Raw genomic sequence first — 14,601 nt, forward strand, 5'->3', positions numbered from 1 at the left:
AGAGAGTCTAAGAGGTCTCAGTTGCAAGACGTGAGACTCTCTTTTATCTCGCCCCCAGATTGTGAAATAGGTCAAAATGACAGGTGAATCTGCATAAACACATCCTGTAGCTAGAATATAGAGCTGTCCAAAACAAACAAGGTAAAACCTCAAGCAAAATATGGCTTTTCTTTAAGAGCTGCACATAGGCTTGGTTTGTTTAGAGGATGTGTGCTTTTCTGTAAACCAGTTTTGGTGGGATAGAACTGAACATGCAGTTGCATCTTTAACAGAGCTTTTTGGTTATATTGACTGTCTATAATCCTCCTTCAGGCCTCCTCCCATCTCTTCTCACTGTGCCCAACCACCTGCATGCAGCCATGAGGTGAAGCTGAATCTGAATACCAGAGGTCATTGACACTGTTTATCATGACTGTAAAAACCATGCTATATGTCGTTAGTGCACCGGCTTGTTTGAAGCAGCTTGTTACATTTTATGGTTAGATAACCTCTTGCTGCTGTAGTAATTATGATAACAGCAAAAGAGGAAGCTAGACATCATAATATATACAGTAGAGCCACAAAACCCACCTGACCACGTGGTTGAAGTGGATGGGTTGATGAAACACATGTACAGTATATGTTTAACCAGTCTGTGGTGAGCAGGGTCTTACACACTGTGGTGTTGTGGTGGACGCAGCAACAAGAGGGACAGTGTGACTGGTCAGACTGGTGAGGAGTGGACTTGGATCTTGAGATCGAGGGTGGACTTCACCTCTGTCTAGATCTAGGATCCACAGATCTGGTCAAGCTCAGACCTTCACCTGCAGCTCAGGGGCCTGAGATCAGGTCCTGATAACTAAAGACTGAGTCCTTCACTCAGCCCCAGAGCTTCAGGTGACACATTTCATTTCATTTTCATTTCAAACCTTTATTTAAGCCCCGAAAATCATTGAGGTTTCCCTCATTTGCAATGATGTCGAGGTACAACAACATAAAAATACAAATCAAACAAAGAGTGAGACAAAGTTAAAACATTTAAAGACAATACCTCTAAAATAACTCTGTCTCGTAACGTTCCATTATTATCTCATACTAACGTGGTGAATGTGCAGGTCACAACTTGTCCACCAGAGCGTTGTGGAGTTGTTGGATTGTGTATTTGATGAGTTTGATGAGGGAAACCAAGAAATCCCATTAGCTTCCGTAGCGTAGCTCTGAGCAGCTCACGGCTCTGCTCCGCCGTTCTAAAAAATAGCTTGCACCGACAATTAAAGGTAACAAACCTACTGCTATGACTATAGGGATTATGGCAATGGCGATTATGCAAATTTGCCAAAATGTTGAACTATCCCTTTAAAATGTCCTGGAGTGTCAATCTTGAGTATGTTTTGAAGATGGTTCCATGTGGTTGGTGCACAAAAAAGCAGATTTCCCTAGTTCAGTGTGAAGTCGAGGGACACATGGTAACAAGGTGATGGTGAATCAAAGTCCTCACAGAGAGGAGTTTCAGCAGTGAACAATTAGAAAGGGGAAATAATCATATTTTAGTGTAAAATCATATGATCATTTTCTTTTTGCACTTTCCCGTGTGCTTTTACAGGTGTACACAGATTTCTGTCAGCCTGTCATGGTAAAAATGTGAGCCAAATGATATCACTAGTTTAATGAAGAACAGTTAGTGGAGCTTTTGTACAAAGACACAAATATAATGAAACATAATGAGGTTTGCTCCACCGGCTCCTATTCTCTCATTTTTTCCTCTCCTTGTGTGTTTTTCACATGTGGGCAGGGAACGCATTCCTGTCAGCCTGCCTTTCTGACACTGACCATGGAAACTAAGATTCTCTTTCCTTGTCAGTGTCTCTTTTTCTATACCACATGTTTTTCTTCTACGCTCTTTCTCTCTGTATTAATCCCCCTCGTCTCCCCCTTTACCTCCCCCACTTCTACTCATTACATATCTCTCTTCCCCTCGCTTTCCTCCATCGCTCCATTCTAGACAAGGTGGGAGCAGGTTACATTTCTCCGCACTGTCCTGATGGATCTGTCTTATTAGCCGCTGTGTAGGCGTGAAGCAGGCCTGTCCAAAGTGCTATGATAATGTATCGGTGCAACACACACACACACACACACACACACACATATATATATATATATATATATATGTGGCTTTATATTTGCATTCAATTCTGTGTCTGTGTAATGTGTCGGTATTACACATAACGATGTTCTTCCCTGTGGTGTTGCCATACACAACTGAAACCATCAGTGTGACTATTTAATAAAGCAGCTTCCAGACAGAAATCATAATAGCCTGCACTTCACCACCTGTTCTATATTTAATTGAGTGCTGAAGGTTAAAAATGTTTAAATTAGTTTTCTATTCATCTATGATGGTGTTGAGCTCTCAGGGCCACTGTAGTCTGGAGAGGACAGTGACGCAAAGAAAGTGAATGTAGTGAAAACGCATCAGTTATATCAAATAAAAGAAGAGGAACTAACTCTAACGACTGAGGAGCTGTCATTGAATCTGACACGTATAGGACTTCTTAGCCTGACACCCTCAGCTACCTGATGTCTGCTACTAAAGGTGTTCACTAGTTAGTAGTTTACACCCATCACATTACAGTTATACTTTACCTCTTGTGGATGCCTTCAACTATGATGAATGTGAATGAATGAGTATGTACAGGGACATAGCCAGGAGCCAGAAAGCAATCACTTAATCTAAGTTTAATTAAGACTGGTAGCAGGAGAGAGCAGCTGCCAGAGTTCAGAAAGATGTCCATCAAAACCTCGTCTGCACACAGAGAAACATATTTGTGTTTTCACTGGAAGCGATGGGTAGAAGATTGTCTGTGTTCTCAGCTAAGCTATCTGCTGCCTGACTCCAGCTCTATTGTATAACATTATTGAATGCTTTAGATTGTCCCTGTCAGATTCAGTCATCCTCCGTCCTTGTGTCATTCATTCATAATAATGGATGAATTATTATGAATAATAACTATGAATGTATGTGGGAGGATTTTTAATATCCACCTTCTGTTAGTGCTGACTCATAATTATCCAATCAGCATCAATGACGGAGAAACCGTTCCAGCTGTTGCCCCAGGTGTTATCACAAACATCTACAGTGCTGCTGTTTATCTTCAAAGCAGCTGAAGGTTTCCCCTGAGGCCAGAGCTCTTTTTTCAACCTTTATCTCCATTTATATCGGCTTTTTCCAGCATCGTCCTGCTTTGCATTCATGTACTTACACACACATTTATATTTCATAGCTCATACTCACCTAGCCTCTCAGCTGGAGCTGAGCTAACCTTTGGATTACTGCCGCCCTGTTGACGCCACATGCTGGCACACAAGTGGTGGACTTCAGTGGAGCTGATACCCTGGTTTATATTATGTGTCACCTCCAACCCCACCCCCCACCCTCCCTTTTTTGTCACTTTTTTTCTGTTTGTTTGTCTGTACTCGATGTGTTTGATGGAGGCATAAGCTCACAGGTCATCAAAGCTCAGAGGAAACTCCATCTCATTAGCAGCAGAGTGCAGCGTGCATATGGGGCGGGTGGCGTCAGCGGGCCAGCTCCCGAGGGGTTATCACGGATTAAAGAGGCTAAAGTGTCAGGACTTTACAGCTCCGTGGAGTGCCTTATCAACTCTTATTTTGGAAGCAGGAGAGATGGAGTAACGTGGTGAGCTGCTGCTGTCTGGAGCTCAGTATCTGTCTGCATCTCAAGTGTGTCTAAAGTCTATTCACACATCTGTCTTTGGCTTTGTCAGCGGATCACTCTGGGTTCTTAGAAAATTTGGAAAGTTGCTCCACTGAAACTAGTGGGAGTTTTGTTTTTCTTGGATGGCTTGAGGAAAAGTCCATTTTAGGTTTCTTAATGTGTTTCCTCACATGATATGTAGCATTGCAGATTTATCCAGACATTTTAATTTCCCACACAACGTTGTGTAGCTGATGTCATGTGGCCCTCTGCGGTGTGTTCAGTACGAACCGTTGTGCCAAGAGGTCAATGACCGCTTGGCAGTCAGGTTTGCACGCTGTTTTTTTATGAGTGATTTTAAGACCACTTTTAGAGCCAAACATTATTTTTTCCTATTCACTTCCATATTTTTAGTCCATCATGATGTCTTTTAGTTGTAAAACTCTCTCATTATGCCTCAAATTCTGACCTGATTGTCCTTGCAAACAGCTGGGGAACTTTTTTATCAACTTTTTTTTGTTATGTTTGAGTCAAATGGAAGCTGAGACTGGTACCTGCCTGCTGTAACTCTTGACTACATAAACATGATCTGAATAGCTGGCATGTCTTTCTCTTAGTCACAGTAGTTTTTCCTCTGTGTTACTCCTCTCTGTCCATATATCTGTCTGCTCATTGATATGTGATATGGTGATTCAGAGGAAACTATGCCACCAACGTGACGAGTGCTTTGCCAGAGCCGCAGCATGGCAAGACTTTGGTTGACTGTTGCCATAGCGGCAGCGTGAAACAGAAACCGAGGGATACAGTTGTAGATGGAATGTGTGGATGGGCTCTCTCTCTCTCTTACTCACTAAGGGTGCGTTCACACCAGACCTTTTATTTTTGTTGCTGTCGCTCGTATCGCTCCTTTGTTGTCGCTCTGTCGCTCAGCTGCAATCGCTCGTCAATTTAGCGCAGACTCGCCTTTTCGCTTTGATGGCGTCATGCCCACTGCCATGTCTCTCTGTGGGATTACGACAGCCAATTAGCGCTGAGCGACAAGCGACTGGCGGCTGGAGACTTGGGATTTCTCATCTCGAGCGACAAGCGATTTTTCACTCTGTCGCTCGGAGACCCAGCGATTTTTCACCTGAGCGATTAATCGCTCAGTCGCCCGTTTGCATTGACTTACTGTAATATGTAAACTTGTCGCCAGCGACAAAATTAGATGGTCCACCTGGACCTTTAACCCTAACCCTAATCTTGGTTATTGGAACTGCTTGATTTGTCAATAGACCAACAGGAACAGCAGGTGATTACAGCTGCAACATTTAATGGATTAATCGCACAATAATCGATTATTATCTCCCAGAACCTTTACAAGGGATAAACAAGTCCCTGCCTTGGGGTTGATACTCATAGCGGCCCTGAAAAATTCCTGTATGGGGCTTGAGGTTTACTCATTGCTAATTGCGCATAACGCAGAGCAGGATGTGATGCCAACAGAAAGCCCCCAAATAAGTGGCATTTTTAAAACTACTAAAAACCACTATAAAGTAGTGGTCTTTCCATCTTTCTTCGATCGTTTGAATATTTGAAAATCATTGCCCATCCCTACGTACTGTATATCTCTATATCCTTTACCAGGGACTTCTCATGGAAACAGTCAGGTGACATCTGGTGGCCATAGCAGAGGTGTATTGGTCAACCAAACCAAAGATTGGTATTTGACTGTGGCCATGTTGTGTTATTGTAACCATTAAAAGGAAGAATTTATTTTAACCCAAACTGTGATTTTTGAATCTGTAACCAAGTTGTTTTTGTGCCTAAGCAGCAATTACTGTAACCATGGCCACCAAGGCCCTGTACATCAGTGACATATATGGGTATTCAGGATAGAGAACTTGTTGAGATGGGGGGAGAAAAAAAAAAGATTTTTCTCTTTAGGCCCAACACTTGGAGAGAGGTGACACATTAAATGTTAGATGTGCAACAGGACGAGGCCTTCACAGCTAGATTTAAATATAGGAGGCCTACATAAAAATGACAGAACAACTGGCAGCCAAAACACATGACAATGAGTCGCTAATTTTTCCCTATCTACATCAAGGGGGGAAATCACATTGAATGATTTGTTAAGACAGAAGTGTCAGGGAAACACAATTTAAAGTGGAAATTGTTGAAAATTGATACATTTTCCTTTTTTTGATAGAGCTGTTGCTGTTGTTCCTCTGAACTTGGGATCCAGAATCTCTACAGTACGTCTACATTCAGCAACACATTTAGAGGAAACCTTTTAGTCTGTCCTGACATACAATTGGGAGGAATTGGGGATAATAGTGTGTCCATCATAGTGTTTGGATCTGGGCTGCCTGTGTTTCTCTTTTAGACAGTCTCTTGTATTTCTGATTCAAAAAAATCCTACAGTGAAAAATGTCTGCTGTATCTGTGTGGGCAGTCGGCAACATTGATTCTTTTTCCATATTTCATTGCTGCTTTCCATTTCCGTTTTCGTGTTTCACGTGTGGCTGTGGGAGTTGGCCAAGTTTTTAAGTGTCTTGAGTGTCTTGAGTGTTTTTCCTGTTTACGTCTGAGATGTCGGTGAGATACAGGAAAAGCTTTGTCTTAAAATGTCAGAATCCCAAATTACTGCTGCATGATTAAAACCTCTCTGGTGGCCTTCCTCTTCATTTCATGGCCACTTTTTCCTCCCACAGACAAGCAAACTGCTCTCCTACTGAATAGACAGCAAATGTCCTCCAACCCTCTACTGTGACTCTACTGTCACTCTTGACTCATGGCCAATGTTACTGAGTCATATTAATATGCAATATTTTTGGATGTGGGTTCCTGCCCTGTCGTACTCTCACTGGGCTGCTAAGTGCTTGTCAAGTATTTATGCTTCTTATAATCAGTAATTTATTCACTTCAGACTAGAAGCACAATACACGTTTCAGGCAAGATCAGAAGGAAAATGGCTTGGTCTATATTTTTTGCAGAAGTTGAACATTGTGTTCGCACTTCACGTCTTTGAGCCGTCATTATGATATTTGGTCCCATGATTCCATGTATTTTTTAATGATAGGCTGTGAGTTTTAGGCTTGCACAGTTTATTTTCAAGCGTCTCAACTTTTGAAGTGACTTCAAAGGATTGTCTTTTGGTTGGGGTAAAATAACAGCCCAGTGCATTTTGGGTAGATGAGTTGATTTCTCTGAAGTGATCGCCCCATTAGGTTCCATCTCTGCTTGAGCTCCTTTCATTTGTCAAAATTCCTCCCTCACTGAAGTGTTATTAAAAGGGTTCTTCAGTGATTTTGTGTTGCACTTCAATAAAGTCCGTCTCTAAAGAGATGGAATAAAAAGGAAAACTAAAGCAGCAGAGACTGAGATATCGTGATTTTTATGCCTCTGCTCATAGGCGGCGCTATCAATAGGCTAAGGGAAGCTTAGCTTCCCCTAGATTGTCACAGAAAATAAAATAAAATCATCACAAATAATAAAATGAAAAAATAAAATAATGTTTTTTTTTTCGTTGTTGTTTTTAAATTATATTTTAGAAAGAGGTGGGAAATACATTAAAACACACATTTTTAAAGTATTATCTATGTCGATGGTTTATTTATTTTTTATTTCAGTGGTATTTGACTGGTTACCTGCGTCATTACGTAGCCTACACACGGCGTAGCTACAACGTGCAGCGTAGAAGCTTACCCCTTTGCCTCGCTATGCTAGTCACTGACAGTCCAGCGAAATTAAAAGAAAAAAGCCCGGTAAAACGGACATTAGAAGGTTTTTGAATATCAAAATTGACGAGTCCGAGAGTCCCATGAAGCAGCAGCAATGAAGCCGACCACGATGCTTCCACGACCGGCTGCCGCCTTCTCTCCTGCCACTGGCCTCCATGATGACACCGGCTGCCCCCCCCCGGATACCGGCCACTGCCCGCGAGTCACCGGTCTACCTCCGGACAGCCGCGCCCCCCCGAACACCTGCGCACACCCTCCTCCAGTCACTGGCCTAAGTTACGTCCAGACAGCAGCCCCGACCGCCCGGACACCTGCTGCCTCCCTCCTCCAGTCACCGGCCTACCTCTGGACACCTGTGTGAGCGCACATTCTCACAGCAGTTGCGCAACTGGATGAGGACAATGGCACAGCAGATACTGTCAACTCTGTTGCTTCTGTACATCGAGAGCGACAACTAAGAGGATTTAAACCTGAAGAAATAGTTGAAAAATATGACACAAACGCCCCGTGGCGTGCTGCTTAGGGTAAGAACATTGATTAGGTTAATTATGGGCCACTACAACAGCAAAAAAAAAAAACAGCAAAAAAAAAAACAAGTAGAGAATGAAAGGAATCATTCTGCTGCATCTCAGTTTGATGAACATCAAAACTATATACATCTTATATATCTGCCTGGGTAAAGACTTTTTTTTCTTTTTCTTTTTTTTTTTTGTCCCGTAGCTTCCCCATTCCTTCTGCCCTAGCGCCGCCTATGCCTCTGCTTCAGAATCAGTCAGACAGTCATTATGTTTTCAGATTGTCTGTATATCCACCTTTTTCCGAACGTCAAAAACGTAGCCTGTTTTGCCGGTTTTGCTCTTCCGGTGGAATTTTATGTTCACGTTTCCATGGTTTCAGTTGTCGCTGTAAATGCATGGATTTCTTTTTTTTTTTTTTTCAATGAAAATCTGTAAAACGCATCGATCATCACACCAGCTTTTAACAGTGGATATCACACAAATGGACATCCGTGTTAAAAGCCAGCGTTAATAGATCCATGCGTTTACCGCAACTATGACAACGACTGAAAACCATGGAAACGTAAACGTACAATTCCACCAAACCGGCAAAACCGGAAGCCGGTTTTGACCATAGAGTGCAAACATAAATTAGAACTCGAGGATGAACCAAGGAGCCTGTTTTGGGTGTCAAAGGTCAAGGTCAGGGATGTCCGATATTGGAAATTTGCTGATATCCGATATGCTGATGTTGTCCAGCACTTATATGTCCGATTTCCAATAATAACCGATAACGATATGCAACCCCCCCCCAAACTAATTAATAACATATCTCCTGTCTGGTGCTATTTTTAGATTCCTGACATTTCCTGGTTGCCGTCTTCTTCTTGGAGTATTTCTTTTATTTTATTTCTCTCATATTCTCCTCTCTCTGATTACTAGCTTATCAACAGGGAGCAGGGTGTACTTTTTAACCAATAAGAAGTGTTGAGGGGCGGAACAACGCCGCGAAATGTCGTCCAGATAGAGACAGAGCGAGCAAGTTTTTCAGGGTTGGGCTTGCAGCGTGTCAGGGCAGGCTGAAAGTACGCATTCTAATCACTTTTTCTTGTCGCTCATTCGTGTCGCTGTCGCATCGCCGTATGTCAGGATGGCGTGTACGGAGATTTGTAGCAATGAGCTCAGTCGTCTGTTAAGTTGGAACAGGTTGTTGGTCATCCAGGTTCTTATTGAATGCAGACAGTTGTTAAGAGATAGTAGAGGGAGCTGGGGGGTTGTGATGTGCCCAGATAGAGTTGGGTGTCGTCAGCATAGCATAGAATTGACACCATGGTGGCAAATGATCTGACCAAACAGGGATCATGTCCGTGGTGAAGAGGAGGGGGCCGTGTTGGGAACCTTGCGGCACACCATGGTTAACTGGGACAGGTTGAGAGCTTGATCCATTAATAGTGACAAACTGTTTCCTGTCAGATAGGTAGGGATGGAACCAGGACTTTAGATTTATATGTGCAACAGGAATACACAGCAGCAGGAGGAGGAAGGAAAGGAAGAAATGGTGTCATTTGTCTGTTTGCTATTACCTCTGCTCTCCTGCATCCATCAGTCATCAACCAGCGGGAGGGGGGTGTCATCCACAGACAATGAAACCTGCATCACTGCCTGCACTGTCTGACATTGTTGTCTGCAATGGAGGCATCCAAGCTCAAAGATGGCATGTGTCATTTTTTAATTAAAGCTCACCATGGTTGTTTTTGTTCATTATATGGCTTTGTTGGCACCTAAATCCTGATTGGCCAGTGGTGGATTCTGTGCTTTATTCTGCAGTAACACACTGCTGGGGTGTTGATTTCTGAACAGAATGATCACACATGTCAAAACTACAGGTAGATCTTCATAGAAAGGCTGCAAATCAATTTGGATTCACTTGTTTGGTTGTGCTGGGAGCGCTAAAGTCAGAATTAGACTGGAACAGGATATTTTTATCATTTGAATAATAGGACCAGCTTGGAAAATCTTGGCAGGGAAGTGAAGCAAATGAAGCCTTTGCCCTTAGCTCCATCTACTACAATCTGCGTGCCCTTGAGCCAAGTCTTTAAATCAAAGCTGCTCCACTGTAACTGCTTTGTAAACTCCCTGGGTGTGATTTTAAAACTGACTGCATGTTGACTTATTGAATGATGTCTCACAGTGTAATCACCAACCTAGAAATTAGATATCTTTGATGAAAGTCAACTGTGGTTCTGATGTTAAATCAATTTCTAAAAAAGTTTCATCAGTATTCTTCCCTCTGAAATGCTGCGGTCGATGAAACAGTACGTAGCATTGGGAATAGTTCTGCATCCCTGTCAGTCAGCTTCATGCTATAAAGAAACATTCACCCAGCAGCCATATTATGCCCAAAATATCCTCCACTCAGAAATGATGGAGCACAGTTCAACGCTCTTATTCCTCAGTTCAATACCACATCTTTTTTTTCTTTGCACATTTTCAGGAATAATTCTGTAGATGTTTTGTAAACAGATGTGCATTTGCTCTATTGCTTTCTTACAGGATCTTCAATTTTACCAGGTTCAGAGAGGTGTGTCTCTTGCTTAAACACCAGTAAGCAGACCGAAAAGACCACGAAACATGAGAAAGAGAAGAATGGGAAGTGGTTGAAAAGCAGGCTGCCATTTTGCTTTTCCTCTTCAGCCCCCTCCCTGTCTTCTAGCTGTCTGTATTTTTTCTGCCAGTGTCTCCATTTGTGTTTCTGTCTCTCCTCTTCCTATGACACCCTCCCTCTCTCCGGGCATTTGACGTTAATAAGTGGGTTATTGGGTTATGTTGTTGTCCCACTTTGTTTTTGGAAGCCATTTCAAAAACACACTTCTGAATGAAGCCGCCTGCAGAGGTGGTGTTGTTATGAACCTCCAGGATCTTTGTTACATATTAATTAATTCATGAAAGGAGGAGATCTGCAGTTCTCCAGAGTGAGCTCTAGCTCACACTCAGCTTTCCTCAGAGGATGAAGTTGAACTCCTATATAAAGTCATATAACAAACACTTCTAATAGAATCTGTCCTTTATGGCGGACACAGGAAGTAAGCCTTGCATACTACAAAGTAAAGGTTTAATGGGATAGTTCACCCAAAATTGAAATTTCACTCATTATCTGCTCACCCTCATGTGGACTAAGGGCTGGGAGAAGTTTCAGAGTCCTCCGTGGCTTCTCTGAGTTACAGGGGGTCTCGGCGTAGCAGTGCATGTCCATATAACGGTTGCAAATGGATACCAACTGTCTTCGTAACAAAAAGACACACCAAAAAACGTCCACATACCTCCATGCTGCTCGTATGTAATGTCCGTCTTGTATTGAAGCCCTGAAATGCGAAATTGTCCCGAAAAAAATTAAATAAGTCTTTTTGCTTGTAGCGGAAGCTCCTCTTCCCGGTTCGTCAAATTTAGACGAACCAGGGTCTGTCCTCTTCCCAGTTTGTCCAAATTTGATGAACCGGGAAGAGGGGCTTCGAGAAGACTTATTAAATTTTTCGGGGCTTCAATACAAGACGGACATCACATACGAGCAGCATGGAGGTATTTGGATGTTTTTTGGTGTGTCTTTTTGTTACGAAGACAGTTGGTATCCATTTGCAACCGTTATATGGACATGCACTGCTACACCAAGACCCCCTGTAACTCAGAGAAGCCACGGAGGACTCTGAAACTTCTCCCAGCCCAGTCAACATGAGGGTGAGTAGATAATGAGTGAAATTTCAATTTTGGGTGAACTTTCCCTTTAATTCCTCTGGATTTTAAAATATGTCTCTTTCCATCGCTTAACAAAATATATTGTTGGAGTTGTTCAAAATGGTAGGTGCCTGTCTCTGGTTTCCTGTTTGGAGAGCAGGGAACATGACCAGCATTATCTGTTAATTAAAGAACAATGATGGTCCCTAATGCCAACCACTTTTTAAAAATCACTATCATCTATTTAAAGTCTCTCTCCAGGGAAGACATTATTTTGACTTTGACGAAAATGCATCTAATTTACATCTAGTTTCTGACCTTTCAAAAGTTTGCATGAAATTCTCTTGACAGCAGAATGGAACAGAGCTAATGTCTCTCTCTCTCTCTCTCTCTTGATCCACCCACATCACTTTTGAGAGATTTGCATTATGCATCATCTGTAGATAGACGTTGGCAGTGAACACCGGTGGATGTGTTGGTGTGTTACAGGGCAGGCTGTAATATGGAGGGCAGAGATGAGACTGCATTTGCATTCAGTCTCTTGATTGAAGTAAAAAAAACAGCAGACATACAGGGAGGATGAGAAAAAAAGTCTTTAAATCTTAAAATCAGATTATTCTTATTCTTATTTTTCTAAATGAGCAGTTTCTGGTAATAGAGAAGCCACCATGGCAGTCAAAGGAAATAAAAATGCTTGAAATACAAAAATTAATTAGATTTGATTCTTGCATGGAAGAATGCAATACTGTTGTCCCCTGCTGAAACGAATCAGACTAATTCATACATATACTGTGCTTCAATAAAGTTAATAAAGGTTCCAGCTCATCTGTGTCACCACTGCAGAGAGCAGCAACGACACGGCGGCTGTCATCAGCAGACACAGCAGTCACGTTTTGATGAGATTAGTGTATCGTGTGTATACTGTTCATTAGATATCATTTTTAGGTGTCACTCATGGCGGAGGGTAGATGAATTAAAGTCCCTGACAACAGACTGCAAACTTCATGGATTGTGCATTTGCTAAATAAAACATGCTCTTTGAGTTTATCTCTAAACAAATTAATATTTAATACAATTATCCAGTTAACAGTGTGGTTGATGGTGTGCATCGGTAATGTACAGTTCAATCAATACGCTGCAGTTATTTAAGCTGTGGAGCTGCTTGCTGGTGGAGCTAAAGGCTTTGATACTGTACCTGTATCCTTGGAAACCTGAACATCATAACTATTAAAAAAACGCACTACCTGGCTATAAAATAGATACAGTAGGAGCTGGGTCTCCAGTGAGTGATGGATTTTTCTCTTCCTGAAACAGAATCTGAAGAAGACGTGTGTGTATATTTGACTGTAGCTGATTAACACGGCCGGTGAGAGGAGACACGAGTGGTGCTGCTGTGAGCTGAGCACATAAATATCTGCACGTATGTGTGGTGAAGCACCTGTTGAAAAGCAGTCTAAGATTAGAATGTGTCTGAGACTGAGAAGCAAAAACCCCTGAGTGGAGAGACTGGACCTTGAACCTGAACTCAGACCTGCTTCTATTACTGTGTTCAGGATTTGTCAAACCAGGGTCCTTGGTGTGTGTAACTTGACATTAACCACTGAGCTGTATGCTTTCAGCGAGGTCTGGGTGTCGCTCTGGTTCGCTGACCCCTGAACAGATTGTTTTGTGTGGAGACTCATTCAGCGCCAGTCCTTTAATCACACATGACGTAGCTCCGTCGCTGCAAGTACAATGTATTCTAGCCTCACACTGCTCACATTGATCCCTCACTTACTGTACCCCCGTCCACGTGAATCAAATGCTGCATGTTCCAGCACACCTGTAACAACCTCTGCAAGTCCTGTTTTGTAGTCTGCTGTTCCTTTAGTTTGTTAGTAAAGGCTGCATGGACCTCCATGAGATGTGAATCCTTTTGGCTCATGACATCTGCTTGTTATCTGTAGGATAATAACCTTAAAGGGATACGCCAACATTTTTTTTTCGTGTCTTGCCTCACTCCCGGGTCCATGACCAGCAGATAGACACCATCCTTTCGACTGTGCGTGCAGTAACAAGGGAGATAGAGCCGTATCGCCTGTAATTAGCTTAGCTCAAACACTGGACGTGTATGGGTAGTGTTAGCCTGCCTCCTACCCGAGCCCAAATCAGCAGTCAGAAGCTGATTTCATTTTAGCTCTAAACTCTGTAAATATATCACTTCATCGACATTTCAAACATTTTTAGGCGAGAAAGTAGCCGTTTAGATCAGCAGTGTGTCGTTAATTTGTCTAAATACCAGCTGTTTACAATTTTGTTAGGACGAATTTGGCGCTACTAAAGCTAGCCGTTGTGACCAACACACTTCCAGTTACTTTAACAAAATAAAACACCCGTTGCCCTTTACATACAGAAAACCATGACGATAGAATTTGTGCTTTTACTTTGAAATAGGAAGCTAACCTACCCTCGATGTAGCTAGCTTGAACCAAAATAAACCGTCTTTTCTTGAACCCTCGTCGATCTCGTCCCGTTACCGGCATTTGACTGCTCAAGATGCCTTACCGGAGAGTTTTGTCAGCTCTGAGACGAAGATCGGCCCGCCGGTTTCCGTTTAGAGTTGCTGAAGAGTTTCTCTGATGACTTTAGGTGGAGGCAGGCTAACACTACCTATACACTTCCAGTGTTTGAGCTAAGCTAATTAGTGGTGCACCACCTCTGCCCGTATTTCCCTTGTTACTGCACGCACAGTCGAAAGGATATCTGGTTGTCATGGCCTCGGGAGTGAGGCAAGACACGAAAAAAAAAATGTTGGCGTATACCTTTAAAGGACAATTCTGGGTAAATTCAACTCGGGGCTGTATTTTCCTAACATTTTAGGTCTAAAAGAAGGAATCTGAAGATTTTCAGTTTAATCGCTCCTGTTTTGCGGTAGTTGTGTCTGTCCCCGCATCGCCACGGCAGCAATGAATGGAGC

General features: G+C 42.5%; 1 protein-coding gene across 18 annotated transcripts in view; it reads left to right on the top strand.

The window, feature by feature from the left end:
* The window catches only part of LOC146985434 (pleckstrin homology domain-containing family A member 7-like), a 195,957-nt gene that overhangs the window by 108,089 nt on the left and 73,267 nt on the right, over positions 1-14,601 (top strand). The window lies entirely within an intron of this gene.

Source organism: Trachurus japonicus, chromosome 6 (genome assembly GCF_045865225.1).
Source record: "Trachurus japonicus isolate A0001 chromosome 6, Traja_1.0".
Lineage (NCBI taxonomy): Eukaryota > Metazoa > Chordata > Actinopteri > Carangiformes > Carangidae > Trachurus > Trachurus japonicus.